Source organism: Muntiacus reevesi, chromosome 3, assembly GCF_963930625.1.
Source record: "Muntiacus reevesi chromosome 3, mMunRee1.1, whole genome shotgun sequence".
NCBI classification, from domain to species: Eukaryota; Metazoa; Chordata; class Mammalia; order Artiodactyla; family Cervidae; genus Muntiacus; species Muntiacus reevesi.
The window spans coordinates 70,682,049-70,704,439 of NC_089251.1; the positions used below are offsets into that span (position 1 = coordinate 70,682,049).

General features: G+C 37.5%; 1 protein-coding gene across 22 annotated transcripts in view; it reads left to right on the forward strand.

Annotated features, from left to right (window-relative positions):
• NRXN1 (neurexin 1) overlaps positions 1-22,391 on the forward strand; it is a 1,155,776-nt gene that overhangs the window by 1,016,780 nt on the left and 116,605 nt on the right. The window lies entirely within an intron of this gene.

Here is a 22,391-nt window from a genome sequence, read left to right on the forward strand (position 1 = left end):
CTAAAGCTAACAAAAAACATTTTGTAACTTCAAAGAGCAAAATTTTATTTTTTATTAAAAATATTAATTAACCTTAGCTGTGGCTTCATTATTAAGAAATAACTGCATTACTTATAATTATGTGTGTTCCTGATAACCACTCTGCATTTTAAACTACTGGTGACATGAATAATTAATTTTATTTTCCCTAGTCTAATCATTCTGCTGAATTTACTTAAATTAACGTACATTTTAACTGCAAATTTTAGTGCATAGTGAAAAGAAAAACACTTGGGTGTAGATTTGAAAATATATACAAAGGCACGTTCTTCTGAAACTAATGGTGCCGAGGAAGAAAAGTATAATTCATTGTAATTTTTAAGTAGATAAGCACTGCTATTTAAAAGGTGTTTTTCCCCTCATTACTGGTAAACAAAAGTTCTAGGATATATACATTTTATTTTATTATTATTTTTTTTTAAATTTTTCAGTGGGTTTTGTCATACATTGATATGAATCAGCCATAGAGTTACACGTATTCCCCATCCCGGTCCCCCATCCCATCTCCCTCTCCATCCGATGGATATATACATTTTAAAGAGTTTATTTTAAGAATTATTATGTCCAGTGCATTTTCTTTCTGATCTAGAGGTTTCACTGGATGAAAATGTATTCTCTTGGTGGATGCAATTTTGGCTTTTGAGACATCCTTGGACAAGGCTAGTTCTAGACAAAAATATCCATTCTTTCATTCATCCATCCCGCCATCAATCCATTTGTTCACTTAGCACATGGTCACAAGACACTTTCTCATAATACCAGACGATGTTCTAGTCACTGGAAATATAGTATTGAGTAAAATTAGGCTCTTCTGTACCAAGCTCACATTCTAGTTAAGGGAGATGGACAGTAAACCATAAAACAGCATACATCGGGTGTCAGGTTCTATAGGAAAAGAAGAGAGAGGAGTGGGATGTTTGTGAGTTGGGGAAGGGAGCAAAAGGGAATCTTTTATGAATAGACATGCAGAGACTATCAGTGATACGGCATCAATTATAAAAGAACATTGGTAGATTAAAATTCCGATATACTCCTCTCAGATCCGGGGCGAGGACCTGGTCCAGGTGGGTGGGGTTACCCAGGAAGGCAGACATGGCACTGTCAGAGCCTACAGGATCTGCTGTGTGCCCTCAGTGTGGAGGCAGAAAGTGCGGGTCCAGATGGAGGGGCAGGAAGAGGATGGGTGGGGTACGCTTAGCGTCAGTGGCAGCTCAGCAAATGGGTGAATCGGGACTCCAGATGACTCTTCCTGTTGGAAAACCCATCTCTTGAATCTTGGGATTCCTACGTGCTGGCAGTGCAGACCTGGAATGAGCAACACCCGGGTACCCTAGGTCCCAGACTTATCAGTAAGGAGTCTAGCTCATGTCACCTATCAAGCAAACTTCAACCCTCATCAGTATCACCTCCCCCGCCCCACCCCAGCCCCATTCCCCACTTAGAGTCACTGTGAGCGGACCCCTTGCCACATGCCAGGGACTAGGCTCTTCCTCCAAAGCAGTGTGGAGCAGAATCCCCTGAGCCCAGAACAGGGTGGGGGTGACCTGTGTGTGTCCTGCCCTCTGCGGTCCTAAGGACACAAGACGCTAATAAGTGTCTTGTTAATCAAATAAGAAGAGTAAGCAAATCCTAGAGAATATTTATGAGTGAGGAACAAATGACTCAGGGAATACAGCTTGATATTATTATTTTTATCCCACACCTGAGAAAACTGAGGCACAAAGAAACTAAATAACTTCCTCAAGGCTATGCAGCCAGCTTCTTTTCAGAGTATGTTGAGGTGAGCTGGTCCTCTGCCCTTGAGCCTGGCCTCTGTTCGGAATCTCACCATTTCCTGCCTTCACATATTCTTGACTAGTTCAGTGTGATCTCTACCTAGGAATCAGGCTTCTCTTTTTGAAAATGCAGATATGAGCCTTAATACATCCGAGTATTTAAGATAAAGAGCAGATTCCCTGAATGATCATCAGGGTCCATCCTTCTGGAGGCTAGATAGCTAGCCTCCTGTCTGCCTCACTAGAAAATTTTATCTCCATTCTTCTCCACACCCACTTCCTCTGATCTGTTGAACTACTAATAGAAACCTCCAGAGGTCCTGCTATTTCTCACCTCTCTCTTCTCTGCCTGCAAAGCCCTCTCCATTGTTCACCTACCTGTTTCTATCCTTCATGCTCTTCCAACCTCTCCCAGTCTGCTTCTGCCTTCTGAGAGCTGACAGTCTGAAGAGGCAGCACCGACGAGGCTGTTATGGGTGTAGTATTGTGCAGGGGTCAAGGGCAATAACTCCAAAAGCCTGAATGCATACTTAAATCTCAGTCTTACTTTCCCCATATACTGGCTGCGTTCCTTAGGCAAGTTAGCCTCTCAGTATCGCTGCTTCCCATCTATAAAATGGGGATGATGGTGTCATAAACTTATTGTGAGGATTAAAGAGTCACTATCATATGAGAACTATATACAGTCACAGCTATTTGACAATTTTTCATTGTCAAAAAAATTTTTTTTTCATTATGGTTCACCCTAAAATGAAAAGAAGTAAAAAATAATGCCTGACACATGTAACCATTATACAAATGATAGTTATGTTTGAAAAGCATTCCTTAAGTACACTGTATGAATTAAAGCATCTTTCTTACCTTTAAAATATTTTCTTCGCCCTTGAAAACAATAGCTCTGAATCGCTGTTTCTGAATCAAAGCGTCAATTGCATGGCACATACTGAGCTGAAGGGGCTTCCCAAGTGGCATGAGTGGTAAAGAACCCACCTGCCGATGCAAAAGACGTAAGAGATGCTGGTTAGTTCCTTGGATCCAGAAGATTCCCCGGAGGAGGGCATGGCAACCCACTCCAGTATTCTTGCCTGGAAAATCCCAAGGATAGAGGAGCCTGGTGGGCTAGGGTCCATAGGTCGCCAAGAGTCGGACAGGACTGAAGCCACTTAGCACGCACACACGCATGCACGCATCCTGAGCTGAATTCTCTGTTGAATGTGTTTTCCACAGGGAGGCAGCACCATTCCCCTACAAGCATGTTGAAAAGCAGTGGGAGGCAGGAAGTGATTCAGGGGGAGAGTTGTCACTAGCCTTTAGTGGGAGGGGACCGTGAACACTAAATATACTGCAAAGTGAACTGTCCACTGATCCCCATACCGGCACTGTTTTACTCAACCTCCAACCACCACCACTCCCAACAGAAATTACTATTGACTGAGCAGCCCAGAAATTTCCTAGACCTGTTTTCCAGCTGTTCTCAGACAGAAACTCATTCATAGTATGGTGCTGAATATTGAAAATATGACTTCTGTAATTGTCCTCAATAACATGTCTTGATTAAGGAGATTAAAAATTCAAGTTATACCCTTTTTTCAGTGTGGATATGAAAAACATCAAGTACTTCCAGCTGTGACTTAGACTAAATTGGATTTATGATTCTTGATATAATTTCTTTTGATACCATTTGGGAGAAATGGAGTGATTAAAGACCCTGTATCTAATGAATATGTGACAGTAAATTCAGTGAGCATTTTCTCAGAAAGGACTGGTGAGATTGTCACCATTCTTGATATTTTAAGTCTCAGTTGAGGACAAAGGAATTACTTTTTATTAAGTCAGGTGTCAGGTGTGAAGTTGCTCAGTCGTGTCCGACTCTTTGAGACCCCATGGACTGTAGCCTACCAGGTTCCTCTGTCCATGGGATTTTCCAGGCAAGAATACTGGAGTGGATTGCCATTTCCTTCTCCTTTTATTAAATAATGAGTTATATTTAAAGTAGCAATAAAATAACCTTATCTTCTTGTCTTTACTTTAGTCAATACTATGAATTCTTGGTACCATAATAATCTGACTTGCAAGTACATAGGTATGTTTATGTTATACCTTTTGGCTTATTCCTCTTTTACATGCAATAATTATTTTGTTAAGGAAGGGGAGGAGGCAAATCATCTGGAATAAGAAAATTGTGTATGCATGCATGTATGTTAACAATGCTTTTTTCTTTGATAATATATATAAAACAGTAGGTTTATTTTACTAAACTGATACCAAGATTAAATTTAAATCTCTCTAATAATATCTTATGCAAGTAGAATTGATATACAGTATACTTTTGCAGATTCTTTTCCATTATAGGTTATTACAAGATAATTGAATATAGTTTCCTGTGCTATACAGTAGGTCCTTGTTGTTTATCTTATCTATTTTATATGTAGTTGTGTATATTTGTTAATCCTAAACTTTTATTTATCCTTCCCCCTCCATTTCCACTTTGGTAACCATAAATTTACTTTCTGTGTCTGTGAATCTATTTCTGCTTTGTAAATAAGCTAATCCTTTTAAAAATAGATTCCACATCTAAGTGCTATCGTGTGATATCTGCCTTTCTCTGTCTGACTTACATCACTTATTATGATCATCTCTAGGCCCACCCATTTTGTTGCGGATGGCATTATTTCATTCTTTTTTATGACTGAGTAATATTCCATTGTATGTATGTATACCACATCTCCTTTGTCCATTCATCTGTCAATGGACATTTTAGGTTGTGTCTATGTATTGTCTATTGTTAAGTAGTGTCACTATGGACATTGGGTGCATGTATCTTTTCAAACTAGTGTTTTCATGTTTATGGATATATGGCCAAGAGTGGGAAATTGCTGTGTCACATGGCATTATATCTTTAGCTTTTTAAAGAACTTCCATACTGTTTTCCATGGTGACTACAAAAATTTACATTCCCACCAGCAGTATACAAGGGTTCTCTCTTCTCTATACCCTCTCCAGGATTTGTTATTTATAGATATTTTTAATGATGGCTATTTTGACCAGTGTGAGGTGGTATCTCATAGTTTTGATTTGCATTTCTCTAATAATTAGTGATGTTGATCATCTTTTTATGTGCCTGTTGACCATCTGTATATCTTCTTTGGAGAAAAGTCTGTTCAGGTCTTCTGCCATGTTTTGAAGGTGTTGTTGTTGTTGTTTGTTTGTTTATGGAGCTGCATGTGCTGCTTTTATAATTTGGAAATTAATCCCTTATTGGTCACATCATTTGCAAATACTCTCTCCTGTTCTGTTAAGTTGTCTTGTCATTTTGTTTATAGTTTTCTTTGCTGTGCAAAAGCTTTTAAGCTTAATTAGGTCCCATTTCCTTATTTTTGTTTCTATATCCATTACTCTAAGAGATGGAGCCAAAACAAGTATGGCTGTGATTTATGTCAAAGAGCATTCTGCCTAAGTTTTCTCCTAGGAGTTTTATAGTATCTAGTCTATGCACCCCTTTTGGTGCCAGTTCCATACTGGTTTGATTACTGTAGCTTTGTAGAAACCAGGGCACATGACTTACCAGATCTATTCTTTCTCAAGATTATTTTGGCTATTCAGGTTCTTTTGTGTTTCCATACAAATTTTTAAAAATTTTGTTCCAATACTGTGAAAAATGCCATTGGTAATATGACAGGGTTTGCACTGAATCTATAGATTTCCTTGGGTACTATATGAGTTCTTCAATTTTCATTATTTAGTGCCTATATTAGGTTTTCTTACCAGTTAACATCGCTGAAAAGTTCAACAACAACAACAAAAAATATGTAGTATTATGCAATTCGAGCTTTAAGAGGAGATTTAGCTAATTCATCTGCCTTTTATAGTACTTACGAAACACTGTCTTCTCATCGTGGCTATTCTTTTTATGTAGAATCTCAAGCAGACGAATAACACAAGTATTAACCAATAGTTTCTTCAGTTAGCATAGTAAATGATAATCAAAACAAAAATAGTGTACATTTGTTTTTATTAAGTTGTTTATGAGGTTGGCCAAAAACCTCAAGCTTTTTCTGTAAGATGTTACAGAAAAATGCAAATGAACTTTTTGGCTAACCTAATATTTTCAACCATAATATATGTTGCCTGTAAATCTGCAGTACTTTTATTTAAAATTATGAGTTAGTAAATATCTTTTGTGTACATAACATATAAAATACACTTTGCAAAGTATTGTATTCTTGAGGATAAAGGTGTAGCACCTAGAGATACAGACCTGTATGACAGGAGTCAACTACTTCTTGGATGTGTAGAGAAACCGTGCATGAATTATAAAATGCCGTAAATCAACGGGCATCACTGGCTCAGTGGACATGAGTTTGAGCAGACTCCAGGAGATAGGGAAGTACAGGGAAGCCTGGCATTCTGCATTACATAGGGTAGCAAAGGGTGGGACACAACTGAGCAACTGAACAGGAACAACAACTAAATCAACAAGAACAAAGCTTTTGTCCGTAACAGATGGGCATATATTATTAACAGTATCACTCACACAACTGAAACTCTGAAACAGAGTTGAAAGGGTAGAAGATATTTTAGTCTTTTTTTTTTTTTTAATAGCAAGTGTTTTGAAGTAACACACTTTTATTACTTCACATGTCCTGAGTGTTGGCAATGTGCTAGACATTGCCCTGGATCTGAAATTACCCACACTCTGTGGAAAACTTCTAAAATAAATGTTATCATTCCAGTCTGTAGGCTTGATAGGATAGCTGGTGACGCAGACCCCTTTTGTCCTCTTTTAGGATTGATTTTCCTAGTTAAGGGATCTGGAGATTTCCCTGAGAGGCATGTGGGTGAGCAGAATCACCTCTGTCTTTCCACATAATAAATACCACGTGGTTGAGGAAGTGTGGATACTGCTTGAACTCAATGTTGGATGACTATATGGAGTGAATTATGAAACAGTGATAAAGGGAACTTTAAAATCATTCTTATTGTGATGATAGGTTCTTTGTGTCAGCTTGATTTACATGAGCAAACATCTTAGCATAGTGTCTGGCACAAAGTACATGGTCATTTTTTCCTTTCTTAGAAACCTTGTTCCCATTCTTCCACGCTCTTCTTTCTTCTCTCTGTTTATTTCTTTTTTCCTTTCTTCCTTCTGTGTGCTAGACCCTATTCTAAGCATTATAGATTCCAACAAGATGACTCAAATCCCAAATAAGAGAAGTGGGCCTGAATTTGATCAACTCTGTCCACGGGCTGCATAAAAAATAAATTTAATTACAGATTCCCTAGAATACTGGTGAGCTAACCACATGAGGTCATTTTTGAGGTTGCCCCCAAGTACTGTATTTTGGATTCTTTTCTTGATTATGAGGAGTATTCCATTTCTTCTATGGGATTCTTGCCCAAAGTAGTAGGTGTAACGGCCATCTGAATTAAATTTCCCCGTTTAAATTTCCCCGTTCCCATCCATTTCAGTTCACTGATTCCTAAGGTGTTGATGTTTATTCTTGGACATGAACTTGGGCAAACTTCGGGAGATGGTGAGGGACAGGGAGGCCTGGTGTGCTGCAGTCCATGAAGTCACAAAGTGTTGAATACAACTGGACAACTGAACAATGACAACAACCACGTGAGGAGTTTCTATCTGCTGTAACATGTTAACCAGCTCTTACAAGGTCTTCACGAAATGTGTGTGTGTGTGTGTGTGAGAAAGTCACTCAGTCATGTCCAGCTCTTTGCCTGCCAGGCTCCTCAGTCCATGGGATTTTCCAGGCAAGAATATTGCAGTGGGTTGCCATTTACTTCTCCAAGGGATCTTCCCGATCCAGGGATCGAACCCAGGTCTCCCGCATTGCAGGCAGACTCTTTACCATCTGAGACACCAGGGAAGCCCACTAAATATACCCCAGTCATAAAAATTCAGCAGGAAAACCGTGGCCCTAGAACATCTAAGGGAAGCTTGTTTTCATATTTCCTGCATCTCTAGCTTACCTCTACAGTAACTATCCCTGAATATATATCAAAAGACTTTGTATAGAGCTAGATTATACTGTGAGTCCTTGTGCCCATGGGTCCAGAGGGAACATTAATTTCTTTCAAAAGAAAATACAAAGTGTTCACATTACATTAAAGGGAGGTTCTCTGGTTCTAATGCCTGTATTTTAGAAGGAAAAAAGATATATCAAGGTTCTTTCACATTTTGTGGTGAATTTCCTATACCTATACCTGAATTTCCCATGCGCAGCATTAAGTAACTGTTAGTAATAATTCTAGACAAAGCCCATATGGCAACTCATGGCAACAAATGAAAAATAAGGCACCACAAGGCCGCCAAATGACCCACCTATTCTGTTATGAAGTGAAGGCTTTCCACCATCCACAGTAAGAGTTTTCATTATAGTTTTAGATAGCCGTATCCTTATATTTGTACCTGAAGTTGTCTGTGTTTTATTTAACTGCCTCATTGTCTTATATATTCTTCTCAGTATGACTTTGCATTCCACATTATTTGGAAAGTTGATTCAGAAGAGGGGAAAAAAAAAGAAACGTGTGAAGCACCAAATTTGAAATCTGAAATTTATCATTGATATGCTAGCAATAGTAAACAAAATGCAACTTCCCATTTTCAGTCTCTTCAATGTTTTCCTCTCTGCCATCAGTGGTCCTCTTTTCTTCTTTTTATCCTGTGCTACCCTTGCACCTGTGGTCTTATTAATAGTAACTGACTCTACTTTACATTTATAAAGTTCTTTGCTGTTGTTCAGTCACTCAGACACGTTAGACTCTTTGAGACCCTATGGACTGAAGCACACCACACCTCCCTGTCCCTCATCCTCTCCTGGAGTTTGCTCAAACACATGTCCATTGAGTCAGTGATGCCATCTAGCCATCTAACTTTGCTAATGTTAATGTTATGAGATGATTTTAGACCTTACATTTCACTCAAAACTTTACCCCAAACCCCTAAGCAGAATGCATTTCTTGTTTTATAGCACTTTGGAGAAACAGATAAATAGACATTCAGATAAGTAGATACAGATAGTTCTTTATCTATCATGTTACTTCCGTTTCTTTTTGACAAGCCCCTGAAAGTTAAAACCTATGCCCTATTCCCCTATGCAGGCTCAACACCTAAGGTGCTTGGTGCATAGTGGACACTAAGTAATTAGTTCTTGCAGAGATAAATTATGAACACATAAAGTGCATATCCCAGTGCTGAGGTAAATAGTGAGTGTTGCCTAGTGTTGAATTTTCCTGGATTGGTCAATAGTTGCAGAGAATAAATGTGGTACATATAAGAAGGGAAAAACAGTTATTCCTTCACATGGAGTTAATACACACTTTTCAAACAAAGAATATTGTTGTTTTTAAGAGAAAGTTGTGAATAGGACATACGAAGCAAATTCTCATTTCAGTTTGTGTTACTGACGTTCGCATAAGCTCAGGAAGGAAGGTCTGTCAGTGAGGTGGAAAAGACAAGGGTGCAAAGCAGGATAGTTTTGACTGAGAGGTTACAGATCAGCGGGTATAGCGTGCTTTTTCAGAGGTTGAGGAGTGTCTTATCATTTGGGGGTTAACTGTGATATTTTAATTGACTATTTCAAATGAGAACCAAGTACAATGAACTAGCAAATTAAAAGAGATTTGAGGGGCATGCTGGCATAACACTAATTGGACACAAAGACTTAAATGAAGTTTGAGGAGTGGAGTGAATCCCTGATGACAGACAAATCTAGACAAAACCTAGGAAATGTCGAAGGAGTTAGTCTTGCTCTGTGGGTTATTTGAAAATACAGTATATTTAAATGGGTGATTCCTCAAATTGCAGGTAATAGCATTAATTATAACCTACGCTTTTACACTAGTTCTGAAGCTAAAAGCAGGATTCTGACCAAATTTACTTTTAGACTTTGATGTATTATTTGTATATGCAAAAAAGTGGAAATATTGTTAAATTATTTTCATTACAGTAAAACATGCACATGAAAATAAGACAATATGATTTAGAAGATGATGTATGTATCAGTTCAGTTTAGTTGTTCAGTCATGTCCGACCCCTTGTGACCCCATAGACTGCAGCACACAAGGCTTCCCTGTCCATCAAAAACTGCTGGAGCTTACTCAGATGCATACCCATCAAGTCAGTGAGGCCATCCAACCATCTCATGCACTGTCATCCCCTTCTCCTCCTGACTTCAATCTTTCTCAGCATCAGGGTCTTTTCCAATGAGTCAGTTCTTCGCGTCAGGTGGCCAAAGTATTGGAGTTTCAGCTTCAGCATCAGTCCTTCCAATGAATATTCAGGACTGATTTCCTTTAGGATGGACTGGTTGGATCTCCTTGTAGTCCAAGGGACTCTCAAGAGTCTTCTCCAACACCACAGTTCAAAAGCATCAGTTCTTCAGCACTCAACTTTTATAGTCCAACTCTCACATCCATATATGACTACTGGAAAAACCATAGCTTTGACTAGACGGACCTTTGTTGTCAAAGTAACATCTCTGCTTTTTAATATTCTGTCTAGATTGGTCATAGCTTTTCTTCCAAGGAACAAGCATCTTTTAATTTCATGACTGTAGTTACCATCTGCAGTGACTTTGCAGCCCAAGAAAATAAGGTCTTACTGTTTTCATTGTTTCCCCATCTATTTGCCATGGAGCAATGGGACTGGATGCCATGATCTTAGTTTTTTGAATGTTGAGTTTTAAGCCAGCTCTTTCAGTATTCTTTCACTTTCATCAAAAGACTTTTTAGTTCTTCTTCACTTTCTTTCATAATCGTGGTGTCATCTGCATATCTAAGATTATTGATATTTCTCCCAGCAATCTTGATTCCAGCTTGTGCTTCATCCAGCTGGCATTTCACATGATGTACTCTGCATGTAAGTTAAATAAGCAGGGTGAAAATATACAGCCTTGATGTACTCCTTTCCCAATTTGAAACCAGTCTGTTGTTCCTTGTCTGGTTCTAACTATTGCTTCTTGACCTGCATTCAGATTTCTAAGGAGACAGGTAAGGTGGTCTGGTATTCCCATCTCTTTCAGAATTTTCCACAGTTTATTGTGATCTACACAGTCAACAACTTTGGCATAATCAATAAAGCAGTAGTAGATGTTTTTCTAGAACTCTCTTGCTTTTTCTTTGATCCAACGGATGTTGACAATTTGATCTCTGGTTCCTCTGCCTTTCATAAAACCAGTTTGAACATCTGGAAGTTCACGGTTCACGTACTGTTGAAGCCTGACTTGGAGAATTTTGAGCATTACTTTGCTAGCACGTGAGATGAGTGCAATTGTGCCATAGCTTGAACATTCTTTGGCATTGCCTTTCTTTGGGATTGGAATGAAAACTGATCTTTTCATGAAAACTGTGATGAAAACTTTCAGTGAAAACCATGGCCACTGCTGAGTTTTCCAAATTTGCTGGCATATTGAGTGCAGCACTTTCACAGCATCATCTTTCAGAATTTGAAATAACTCAACTGGAATTCCATTACCTCCACTAACTTTGTTCATAGTAATGCTTCCTAAGGCCCACTTGACTTCACATTCCAGGATGTCTGGCTCTAGGTGAGTGATATACCATTATGATTATCTGGGTTGTGAAGGTCGTTTTTGTATAGTTCTTCTGTGTATTCTTGCCACGTCTTCTTAATATCTGCTGCTTCAGTTAGGTCCATACCATTTCTGTCCTTTATTGAGCTCATCTTTGCATGAAATATTCCCTTGGTATCTCTAATTTTCTTGAAGAGATCTCTAGTCTTTCCCATTCTATTGTTTTCCTCTATTTCTTTGCATTGCTACATGAATAAATAGTAGCAATGCCCCATCCAACCCCTCACCACCCTCATCTTACTTCACAGAGATGATATCTTTTCATAATTCTCTTGGTAATTAGTTTTATATCTTTAAATAATATACTTACACTTCCATTTGTTTATCCCTTTTAAAAATAATATTTATGCACTCTCCAGAATGAAAACTGAAGATTAGTTCCTGGTCTTTATCTTTTTTCCTCTTCTTCTTTTCATCTGAATTTTTTCATATACTAGTCATTTTTGTCACTTTAAATAGTACATATAGTATCTCTATTTCTCATTCCATTAATGTACAACAGTATCTCTTGAGATCCACATTAGTAAGATAAAGATATTGTACACCTACCTCTTTTACTAGCTTCTCTAGATCCCACCATCTCATTATATTTCCAGAGGTGTTAACTTTAACATACTGTTTGGCAGCCACAACCACATCTTGCATATTTTATCTATGAGAAATACAGTAAAGTGCTCTGTGACCCAGTACTGTGTAAATATTGTCCAATGCCAGTTTCAGTTATGTGTTAAGATTGTTTTCATTTTCTTGTGGGTCCAATATTATATTACCTGAACTTCTTAAAGGAGAATATTCTCAGGGTCAGGATTAAATGGAATCCCTTCCATCACATCGATTTCTTATAATCAGGACATTCTATTTTGTTTCGTATTTGTATTATACCTGTCTCCCTTTTTTCCAAAAGTTCCTCAACATCTTTCTTTCTTTCTTTGTTTCCGTTGTGTTTATTGGATCAGCAGTTTAAGTTCCCATTCTTTCAACTGTATGAAATCTTTCTTTTTCACCCCAAATATTTCCTATCTGTGCTTTCTGTTATTGAACCTTAGTGTTACTGCTTGATCTCGAATCTGACAGGAGACTCTGTTCATGTTGAGAGTGATCAGAGTATGTAGAGTGATAGACTTTTCCTTGGACATGGCAGATGTGGTGCAGACATGCTAATACCAGAATGAAAAGAATATTCAAACTAAGAGCTTTACCTTTCTTTGAACAAATTTTTGACTTTAAGAGAAAAATGATCTGGATTTTCACTTGCCAGTTTGTTTTTGCTTCGGGAGTTTGCTTTTATTTTATATTTTAGGTGATTATATTAACTGTGCATCCCTGTGTCACAAATTGTCTCAAAATTTAGCAACTTAAACTAACAAGGATTTATTCTCTCACCGTTTTGTGGGTTAGGTGAATCTGGGTAAAGCTTAGCTAAGAGCTTTGGTCTCAAGGACTCTCATGAAGCTGAAGTGAGAGCCATTGACCAAACCTGCAGTCTCATATGAAGGTTTGAAGGGTGGGAATTCACTTTCCAGTTCACTGACATGGTTATTCTCTCACATGTGGGTACAGGGCTTCTTCATAAATTCTGACAGCTCATTTCCCCCAGGGCAAGTGATCTTAGAGTGGAAGGAGAGTTGGGGGTAGAATCTGGGAATCACTTAGGATGGGAGCTATGGACTTTTGATAACTTAATCTTAGTAGTGACATTTCATCATGGCTGCAGTTAGTCTAGCCCATCCATGCCCAGGGGGAGGAAATTACAAAAGGACATCAATGCCAGGAGCTGAGGATCTTTGGGGACCATCTTAGATCCTTTCACAATGTCAACAAGTAGATGGATGCCAACGGATTTGACTTTTACATGTATTTTCTGCTGATCTCCTTCCATGTCTTCTCCAGACTAGTTGGCAGTGACTGTTTATCCCCTGTATCTCTCTGCTTTGCATTCCAAGCTGTGCATTTGTCTACTTTTCCCACTCACCAACTCTTTTTCAGCCATTTCTAGTCTTCTACTAGTGTTTGAAAAGCTCTTTATTTTGTTGAATGCATACTTTTTCTCTCCACTGAGAGGCTTTGCAGACAACACATGTTCTTCTAGCTTTTAATTTTAGTGGGGCCTCAGGAGAGAGAGAGACAAAAGCATCAGTATTCTTCCCCAACTTGAAATGGACTTTGAGATTGCAGCCAAGACTAGAGGAAATGAAATATTTTGGTACTGTGTTTAGTCACTATCCAGAAAAGAATGCCCTTTGCTTTTCTTTTCACATTCAGAACACAGATGAGAAGTCTCTATACTCCCAATTAACTGAGTTTGCTAATTTTAACAGATTGTAAAATATTATTATTTCTGAATTCTGAGTTTCCTGCTCCTTCACCCTACTAACCTTTTGAAGCAGCTTCTGCTGGCTTGAGTGTATAGGGTATTATATTTATGCAACTTCAAAGAATCTTAATCTTCCTACTTTGACAAAGTTTAGCTATAATCATTTGGACTCAAAGAGCAATTACAAAAATTCTAAATGACTCTGTGATTGATAAGGCCTGAGTTCTTTTTCATTATTTTATTGTCATTCATTTTTAACAGTTAGAAGTAGATGATGTGGTAAGTCAGCAAAATAGTCTTCATTCTCTCAAATATCTTATCTTTAATGAAATCTTAGAAAGAAACAGCCTTATATTTCTGACTTTATAATGCACTGTTCATCAATGAAGAAAAGTCAAAATGAAAAGCAAGGTATAGTTTTGTCTTTGTATCCAATTTCAATTTGTTCCAGAGAGTCAGGAACAGAAATATTAGAGAGATTAGAGTAGTGTTGGAAGAACAGGAAGATTTTTCTTATTCCCAGATTTCAGGTTTTTTTCTACTTTAACTTCAAAAAACATTTGCCAATTAATTCCAATGGTAATTAGAGCAAAGGTACTGATTACTTTGCTAAAAAGAAACTCAGAAACTAACAAATACAAAGCAGAGACACGTTTTACATTCAAACCTAACCATATGTGACATCTAATAGCCTTATGTAGTTATTGCTTATCTTTTATCATTTCAAAGTTAACTATTTCTCCCTACTTAAAGAAAATTGTTTTATTTATTTACTTAAGCTGGAATAAAATAAATGTTATTCTGCCTTTTTTAAAAAAAGTTCCTCCACTTACTTGATGTTTTAATTAGTTTTTGCTATGTTGCAAACTGCCTCTAAACTTAGTCACTAGAAACATTGATTTAGCTCACGATTCTGTGATTCTGCAATTTGGACTGAGCTCAGTTGGTTTGTCTAACCTCTGCTGTGTTTGGGTTTGGCTGATCTCAGTGGGTCTATTCTTATGTTGATGATCCACTATTGGGTTTCCTAGGGACTAGTTGATCTAAGATGGCTCAACTGGGACAATGTACCCATGTTCCACATGTGTCTTATACTCCAGGAAGCCAGCTCAGTCATAGAATTCCATGAGTGAGAGCAGAACTGTGCAGAATCTCTTGAGCCTAGGCTCAGAACTTTCCTAACGCAGCTTCAACTTCAGTGATAAAGCAAGTCACAAGGTCAGCCCAGATTCAAGGACAGGAATTACAAGAAATGTGGCCTTGATTATAGTTGATCACAACTTAAGGAATGAGAACTATGTTAATATTTATGCTCCAGACCACCAAATGATAAAATTATGTTGTCACATACATTGTTAATAGCTAAAAAGTCCAATGAAGATAAACCAGTATGCATACAGATTTGTCAAAACCTGAAACACTTGTTAGCATTTCTAATACTGGCTATTTCAATGATGCCCACTCTCCTCTGAAGACAGTCTCCTAGAGTGTCAGATGGTGTTATCCATTCCTTCCTGGGCACATGCAGTATCAGAAGAGCTCGTTTGTTCAGCTGACAGCAGGTGCTATTTAAGTCCTGTAGTTAGCTTTCTCTGCTTTTGTCTTTGGAGGTATTTATCAGCAAACTTTGACGGTCAAAAATCACATTATTCAAAGACCACTGTAGGACAAAGTACATGAACCTATTTTGAGATACAGGGTATAGATATGGATATGGGTATAAATATAAAAATACTGATAACCTTTCATGCTCTTAATAAATAAACTTGCCATTGTCACTTGTTTCCATAACTCCTTTACATATAAACCCACATACCTCCATATTTTCCTCAGTTTTATGTATTGCAATATTTAAATATATGCTTTGTGGTTGTCATATATTTTCTTTTTATTTTTTTAACTAAATTTTTTCATTCAAGGCTTTAGGCTATAATGATGTCAAAACTTAAAGTCATTGCTTTTCCCCTCTGAAGATAAGAATATTATCTGAATTGCAATACAGTTCCAGAATTTTGCTTTAATTCACCTTGACATTACTATAAAATCTACATAAATATCTGGCAGAAATTAATAATGAACATTGTTTGTTAGTCAAAAAAATCATTTTAAGAAACAGAAAAGAACACTCCTTTTCTACTAATTGGGTAGAAAGAGTGAAACTATGTGGGAAGGAAAATCCAGATAGTTGGAATTAGAAAATACCCATTATGGCTCAATGTTTTTGTTCCCCCAAACTTCATATGTTGAAACCCTATCCCGAAAGGATGGAATGAGGAGGTGGGGCCTTTAAGAGGTAATTTGCGTTAGATGACATCATGAGGGTGGAGCCCCATAGAAGAGAGAGTTTGCTTCCTCTTTGCGCTCTCTTTGTGAGGATACTGTAAGACAGCAATCTGAAATACAGAAGGAGGTCCTCAATGGAGCTCAACCATACTGGCACTCTGATCTCAGACTTCTAGTCTCCAGAACTATAAAATTTAATGTCTGTGTTTATAAGCCACTCAAGCTGTGATACTTTGTTACAGCAGCCTGAAACAGAATAAAACAATATGATACCTTGATTCAAGTGCTACAAACTCATAGAAGAGCAGAAACACTGATACTCCAATGCAGATACCAGGGAAAAAATCTCAGGACACTACAAAGATGTGTTTTGGAAATTATCCAAACTTCTGATTTAACTTCCCCATTTGTTGCCTCTCTTATGACAAATAATCAAGTTATATTGGCTTTTGTTTCTTCCTGAGATGTGCAGTCAATAAAATGTTCTCATTTTAGCATCACATAACCCTCATTATTGTGTGATGAAATGGAAGAATGAAATATAAAAAAGGTATATTACTTCAACTCTCTTTAAGACAGAACCAAACTTTTATTTTCAACTTAATAAATTGAAATTTTCAGTGACTACTTAGCACAGGCCAGTTATGTCTACTAAAGTCTACTAATTTTTTAGACTATGCATAAATTATCCAAGTGGACTTCATAATCAATATTCAAATAAATCAACACAGAAATATATTATTAGAGAGGAAAGAGAATATGGTGGAAATAATTAAGGCATAGTTCTATATGTATATAAGCATTACTCATAACCACATTCAAACATTGGAATTACTTCGTCCATTTACTAAATAAATCTGTGAAACATCTAGTTTAGGAAAGATAATATTCTAGGCAGTGTGGAAACAGTAATGAAAACAATGCATTAAGAACTCTACTCTCATGATCCTTACATTTTAGTTAGGAAAATATGAGGCAATTACATAAGCAAAATATATCATCTATTAGATGATGATAAATGCTTTAGAAAAAAATTAGGAAAGGAAATGGGACAGTATCTTCATAAAAAAGCAGTCATGTGAAACACCTTCTTTGACAGGCTTAATTACTATCAAATATTCATTTAAAATATCCAGTATTAGATGATATTACCACTGAATCACTCATTTCCACTTGTGAATACATCAACCATAACTTCATAGACCTTCCCTGGTAGCTCTACACAGTGTCTATACCACCTTGAATTCATTTTTTTTGGCCCACACTCCTTTGTTAACAAGAATAAAGACATAAATTATTTCCTCAGGAAACAATATGTGTACAGCACAGTCTGCATGCAATTTGAGTATTTTAGAGAGATTCTGAACTTGATCCACAGAACCCAATTTCAAATGTATGAAGTCACATTCAAGTTAAATCTGCTAAAATTTTGATCTACTATAGTAATAAATGCTGTTGTTTTCATTTTATTTGCTAAGTTGCATTTGACTCTTTTGTGACCCCATAGACTGTAGCCAATAGATGGGGTGACTCCAAAACGCTACAGATGGTGACAGAAGCCATGAAATTAAAAGGTGCTTGCTCCTTGGAAGAAAAGCTATGACCAATCTAGACAGCATATTAAAAAGCAGAGACATTACTTTGCCAACAAAGGTCCATTTAGTCAAAGCTATGATTTACCCAGTAGCAATATACAGATGTGAGTCGGACTACAAAAAAGCTGAGCACTGAAGAATTGATGCTTTTGAATCATGGTGTTGGAGAGGACTCTTGAGAGTCCCTTGGACTGCAAGGAGATCCAACCAATCCATCCTAAAGGAAATCAGTCCTGAATATTCATTGGAAGGACTGATGCTGAAGCTAAAACTCTAATACTTTGGCCACCTGACGCGAAGAACTGACTCATTGGAAAGGACCCTCATGCTGGGAAAGATTGAAGGCAGGAGGAGAAGGGGACAACAGAGGATGAGATGGTGTGGTGGCATCATCAACCTGATGGACATGAGTTTGAGCAAGCTCCAGGAGTTGATGATGGACAGGGAAGCCTGGCGTGCTGCAGTCCATGGGTTGCAAAGAGTTGGACTCGACTGAGCAACCAAACTGAACTGAACTGAACTGAGACTGTAGCCTGCCAGGCTCCTCTGTCCATGGGATTTCCCAGGCAAGAATACCGGAGTGGGTTGCCATTTCCTTCTCCAGGGGATGTTCCTGACCCGTGGTTTGAAGCACCTGTCCTGCATTGGCAGGCAGTTCTTTACCACTGAGCCACCAGAGCAGCAACAAATGCCATTACATGAAAGCAAAAATATGTCAGATTGGAAAGAACTCAGCTTTTCTGTCAAGATGATTATAATAAGATTCCAGTAAAAATGTATGATTTCCTTTCTATATTAATCTGTTCTGGTTACTGTAACAAAACATCACAAACTGAGTTGTTTAAACATTTTCTCATGGTTCTGGTGGTTGAGTAGTCCAAAATCAAGGTGACAAATAATTTGGTTTCTGGTAAAACCTTCCTTCCTGGCTTATAGATGGCTGCCTTTTCACTGTTTTCTCATGGTCTTTCCTAGGTATGGACACCTGGTGAAAGTGATCTCTTTGTCTTCCTCTTCTTATTAAATTACTAATCCTATTGGATTAGAGTCCCACCTTTATGACAGGCAGTAAGGAATCTGCCTGCAATTCAGGACACCCGGGTTCAATCACTGAGTTGGAAGATCCCCTGGAGAAGGGAATGGCTACCCACTCCAGTATTCTTGCCTGGAGAATTCCATGGACAGAAGAGCCTGGCAGGCTGCAGCCCTTGGCGTTTTAAAGAGTTGGACACAACAGAGTGACTCACACACACACTTATGACTTCATTTAATTACCTTCTAAAGGCTCTGTCTCCAAGTTCAGTCACATTTGGGGTTAGAGTTTTAACATATGAATTTTCAGTGGACACAGTTCAAACCATAGATGCCCTGAGTCTGAAACAGACTTGAGCTCTCAAATTGGAATTTTAATGTAATTACCAAAATCTACAAGTTCAATCTCAAGGACCTGACCTATTTCATTTGTAAAATTTTCTAAAATTGAATTTCTTTTCCTTTCCTCCCACCATCAAACTCTTTCTCTACTTTTGAATGTTGACAGGACAATGCCCCAAACAGTCTTGTCTCCAATCAGTCTTTAATTCTGCCACCTAATTAATTCTAGCAGTATCACAGAAAAGTTTCAGGTGAAATTTTCCATCCTCCAAGACAGGCAAAGGAAATATTAATTGCTCTAATTTACATAGGGAATGGGCAAGAAAATATCTATTACAAATGGACAAATAGACAAATATCTATTACAAAAAAATATGTGCTTTTTCACTCTGGCACATATCATCAGACTTTCAATATATGTATACAAATCATAATCTTCCTAATAATAATGGCTGGCTAGTCACAATGAAATAGTGTATCTATCATTTTTATTATCCAAAAGGATATTTCAAACTGAATGGTAGATATTGTCCTTTTTTCTTAAGATTTGTATTGAATTATTTAACACATTGTTTCTGTTAAAGTGGATAATATATTCATTCTTTTTAGAATTGAGTAGGGGGAATTGTGTCATTTTACTAGAATTAGTACATTGCTAAGGAAGGCCAGAGACATTTGTTAAAAACTAGCAAGACCAGGAGACATGTTCTGCAAGAAAAAAATTGCTTCTTCTGTAAGTGGTGAATTAAGGGCTGAGAACTAGATTTATCTTTCAATACTTCTCGCTAAAAGGGTTGAAGTTCTAAACAACCCCAAAATGATGCAGACATGGAGAGTCTTTTGAGACACATTTCTAGCTCTTAACAGCACTTGGTCATTTTATGTGATGCATTTGGATGAGACAAATTGCATTGCTCTTCCTTGTGCATTGATATTTTCTTAGTACACAATTTGGTATATGGAAGAGCAAGTGATTTGCCTCTGACAACATGAGAATTGGCAAAATGGTATTTTTTCACTCTTTCCATCCTCACTGAGCTAAAAGATTACTAAATTCTGTGTTTTCTGGATGCCTAAGTAACTGTGTTTTATACTGAAAAAGTAACTCAAAATCTGACTAAGGAAATTACATTTTATTAGTTTATGCTGATAAATTCTGAATTATAATTTAAATGGATATGTGGAAGAAAAAAGAAAGAAAAGCATTTTACTAGAAATAATCACAGTAATTAGAGAAATAGTCTTTTTGGATATCTTTTTGAATTCCATTTGTAATTTATTGTGCTTGATTAAAAATATGCTGAATTCTTTTAAAATACATCAAGATTAATAGTGTAATAACATAACCTGAGTTTGAGCAAAAGATTTTCGTCTAAGCATACTGGTTTTCTTACATAGATTAGTCAAACTTTCAACATTAGTCATACAGATGAGTGTTAATATCTAAGAATCATTCACACATTAGGTTTATATAACTTTATATTCATTTAGTAAAAAAAAAAGATATGCTTTACACATTTATCTGTATTGCTATATGACAAAGAGTTCTTCAGAAAACAGTCTCACTGTAGCTAATGTTTTAAAATTTTGAACTAAATACTCCTTTCTCTCCCTCCGTACCACCCATAAGCAAAAAATTAAATGTGTGATCAGTTTCCTAGAAATATATACAAGACTTCAGTGCCATGGAGATTCTAATGTTAGTGTAGGGATTTAAAATCTCAAAAGACATTTAGTAGGTGCTCTCTAAATAACTGTTGCAATACTTGATAAAATTCTCAATAATAATCCTTAACAAAGCATTGAGACATACCCGAATTCATTGCTGCTAGCTAACAAATTATATGCACCTTTTTTTTCTAAGCAATATACATGACCAAACCAATATCTAAGCTACACTGTATAGCATATCTCAGTTTTTATGTTATCTGTGAATCCCATCAAAGTAAAACAAATTGTACCAAAGTTTCACAACCAGGCACAAAGTCTTTATTCATGACTATTGCAATATGGGAGAGACTGAATTCAACTCCACTGGATCAAAGAGCTGGAGAGTGTTTTAAGAGCCAAGGGAGAAGCTCACAGGTCACCTGTGCTTGCTGTTTTGGCCTTACACAAAGGGAAAATAGAACTTTCTTATGTCTGCATGACAGGAGACAGTTTTACAACTTTCAGGAGGATCTCACCTAAGACAGTCTCCTGTCCTCCCACAGAGTCTGGGAAATAGGGATGTTATCTTTCTTGATAATTACCTTTCAAAGGACTGACTCCCAGGTCCTTGAGTAAGACATTCCCTAGGTCATAAAACTAGTAAGAGTCTTTTAAGGAGATTTATATATATTATATATATTTAAAAGGAGATCAGTCCTGGGTGTTCATTGGAAGGACTGATGCTGAAGCTGAAACTCCAATACTTTGGGCCACCTCATGTGAAGAGTTGACTCATTGGAAAAGACTGATGCTGGGAGGGATTGGGGGCAGGAGGAGAAGGGGACGACAGAGGATGAGATGGCTGGATGGCATCACCGACTCGATGGGCATGAGTTTGAGTAAACTCCGGGAATTGGTGATGGACAGGGAGGCCTGGCGTGCTGTGATTCATGGTGTCACAAAGAGTCAGACACAACTGAGCGACTGAACTGAACTGAACTGAAAAGGGGGGTAGGGAAAGAATTTGTAATTATGTTTTTCAAAAGTAAATGCTATAAGAAAAGGGAAATTGTTGCCTATAGTCAAAAGAAACCTGTCTAAAATGTAGTCAAGTTGAAGGAAAAAGAGTGTTTTGGTCATTCTTTAACTCTTCCAAGCAAGAAGACCATTTTCTGCTCCAAAACCTAACAGCCCTTTCTCTTTTTCCCACTCACTTGACACATTTTGGGCCTGCTTGGTGACTTAGTAAAGAATCTGCCTGCAATGCAGGAGCTGCAGGAGATGTCAGTTCAATCCCTGGATCAGGAAGATTCCTTGGAGAAGGGCATGGCAACCCACTAGAGTATTTTTGCCTGGGGAATCCCATGGACAGAGCAGCCTAACAGGCTACAGTCCATAGGATCAGAAAGAGTCAGACACAATTGAAGTAACTTAGCACGCAGACCTGACCCATTTACCCAGATTTGTTAAATGTTAGATTGCATGTGTGTCTTTGGAGTATTTGTATCATCATGCCACATACTTTATATGCACTTTCTCTTTAAACCCTCAATAATATTTGGAAGGAAATATGTATATAAGCTCCATTCAGAGGAAGACCTTGTGACTTATTAAGGAAAAGGCTAAGAAATTCCCTCAAATCTCTCATCTAATAAGTGGCAGATCCTATACTCGAATCACTGCAAACTAAAGTGCTCTACTGCTGTTTTAGGCAGCTCAGGCTGCTGTAACAAACTATCATAGATTAGGTGGC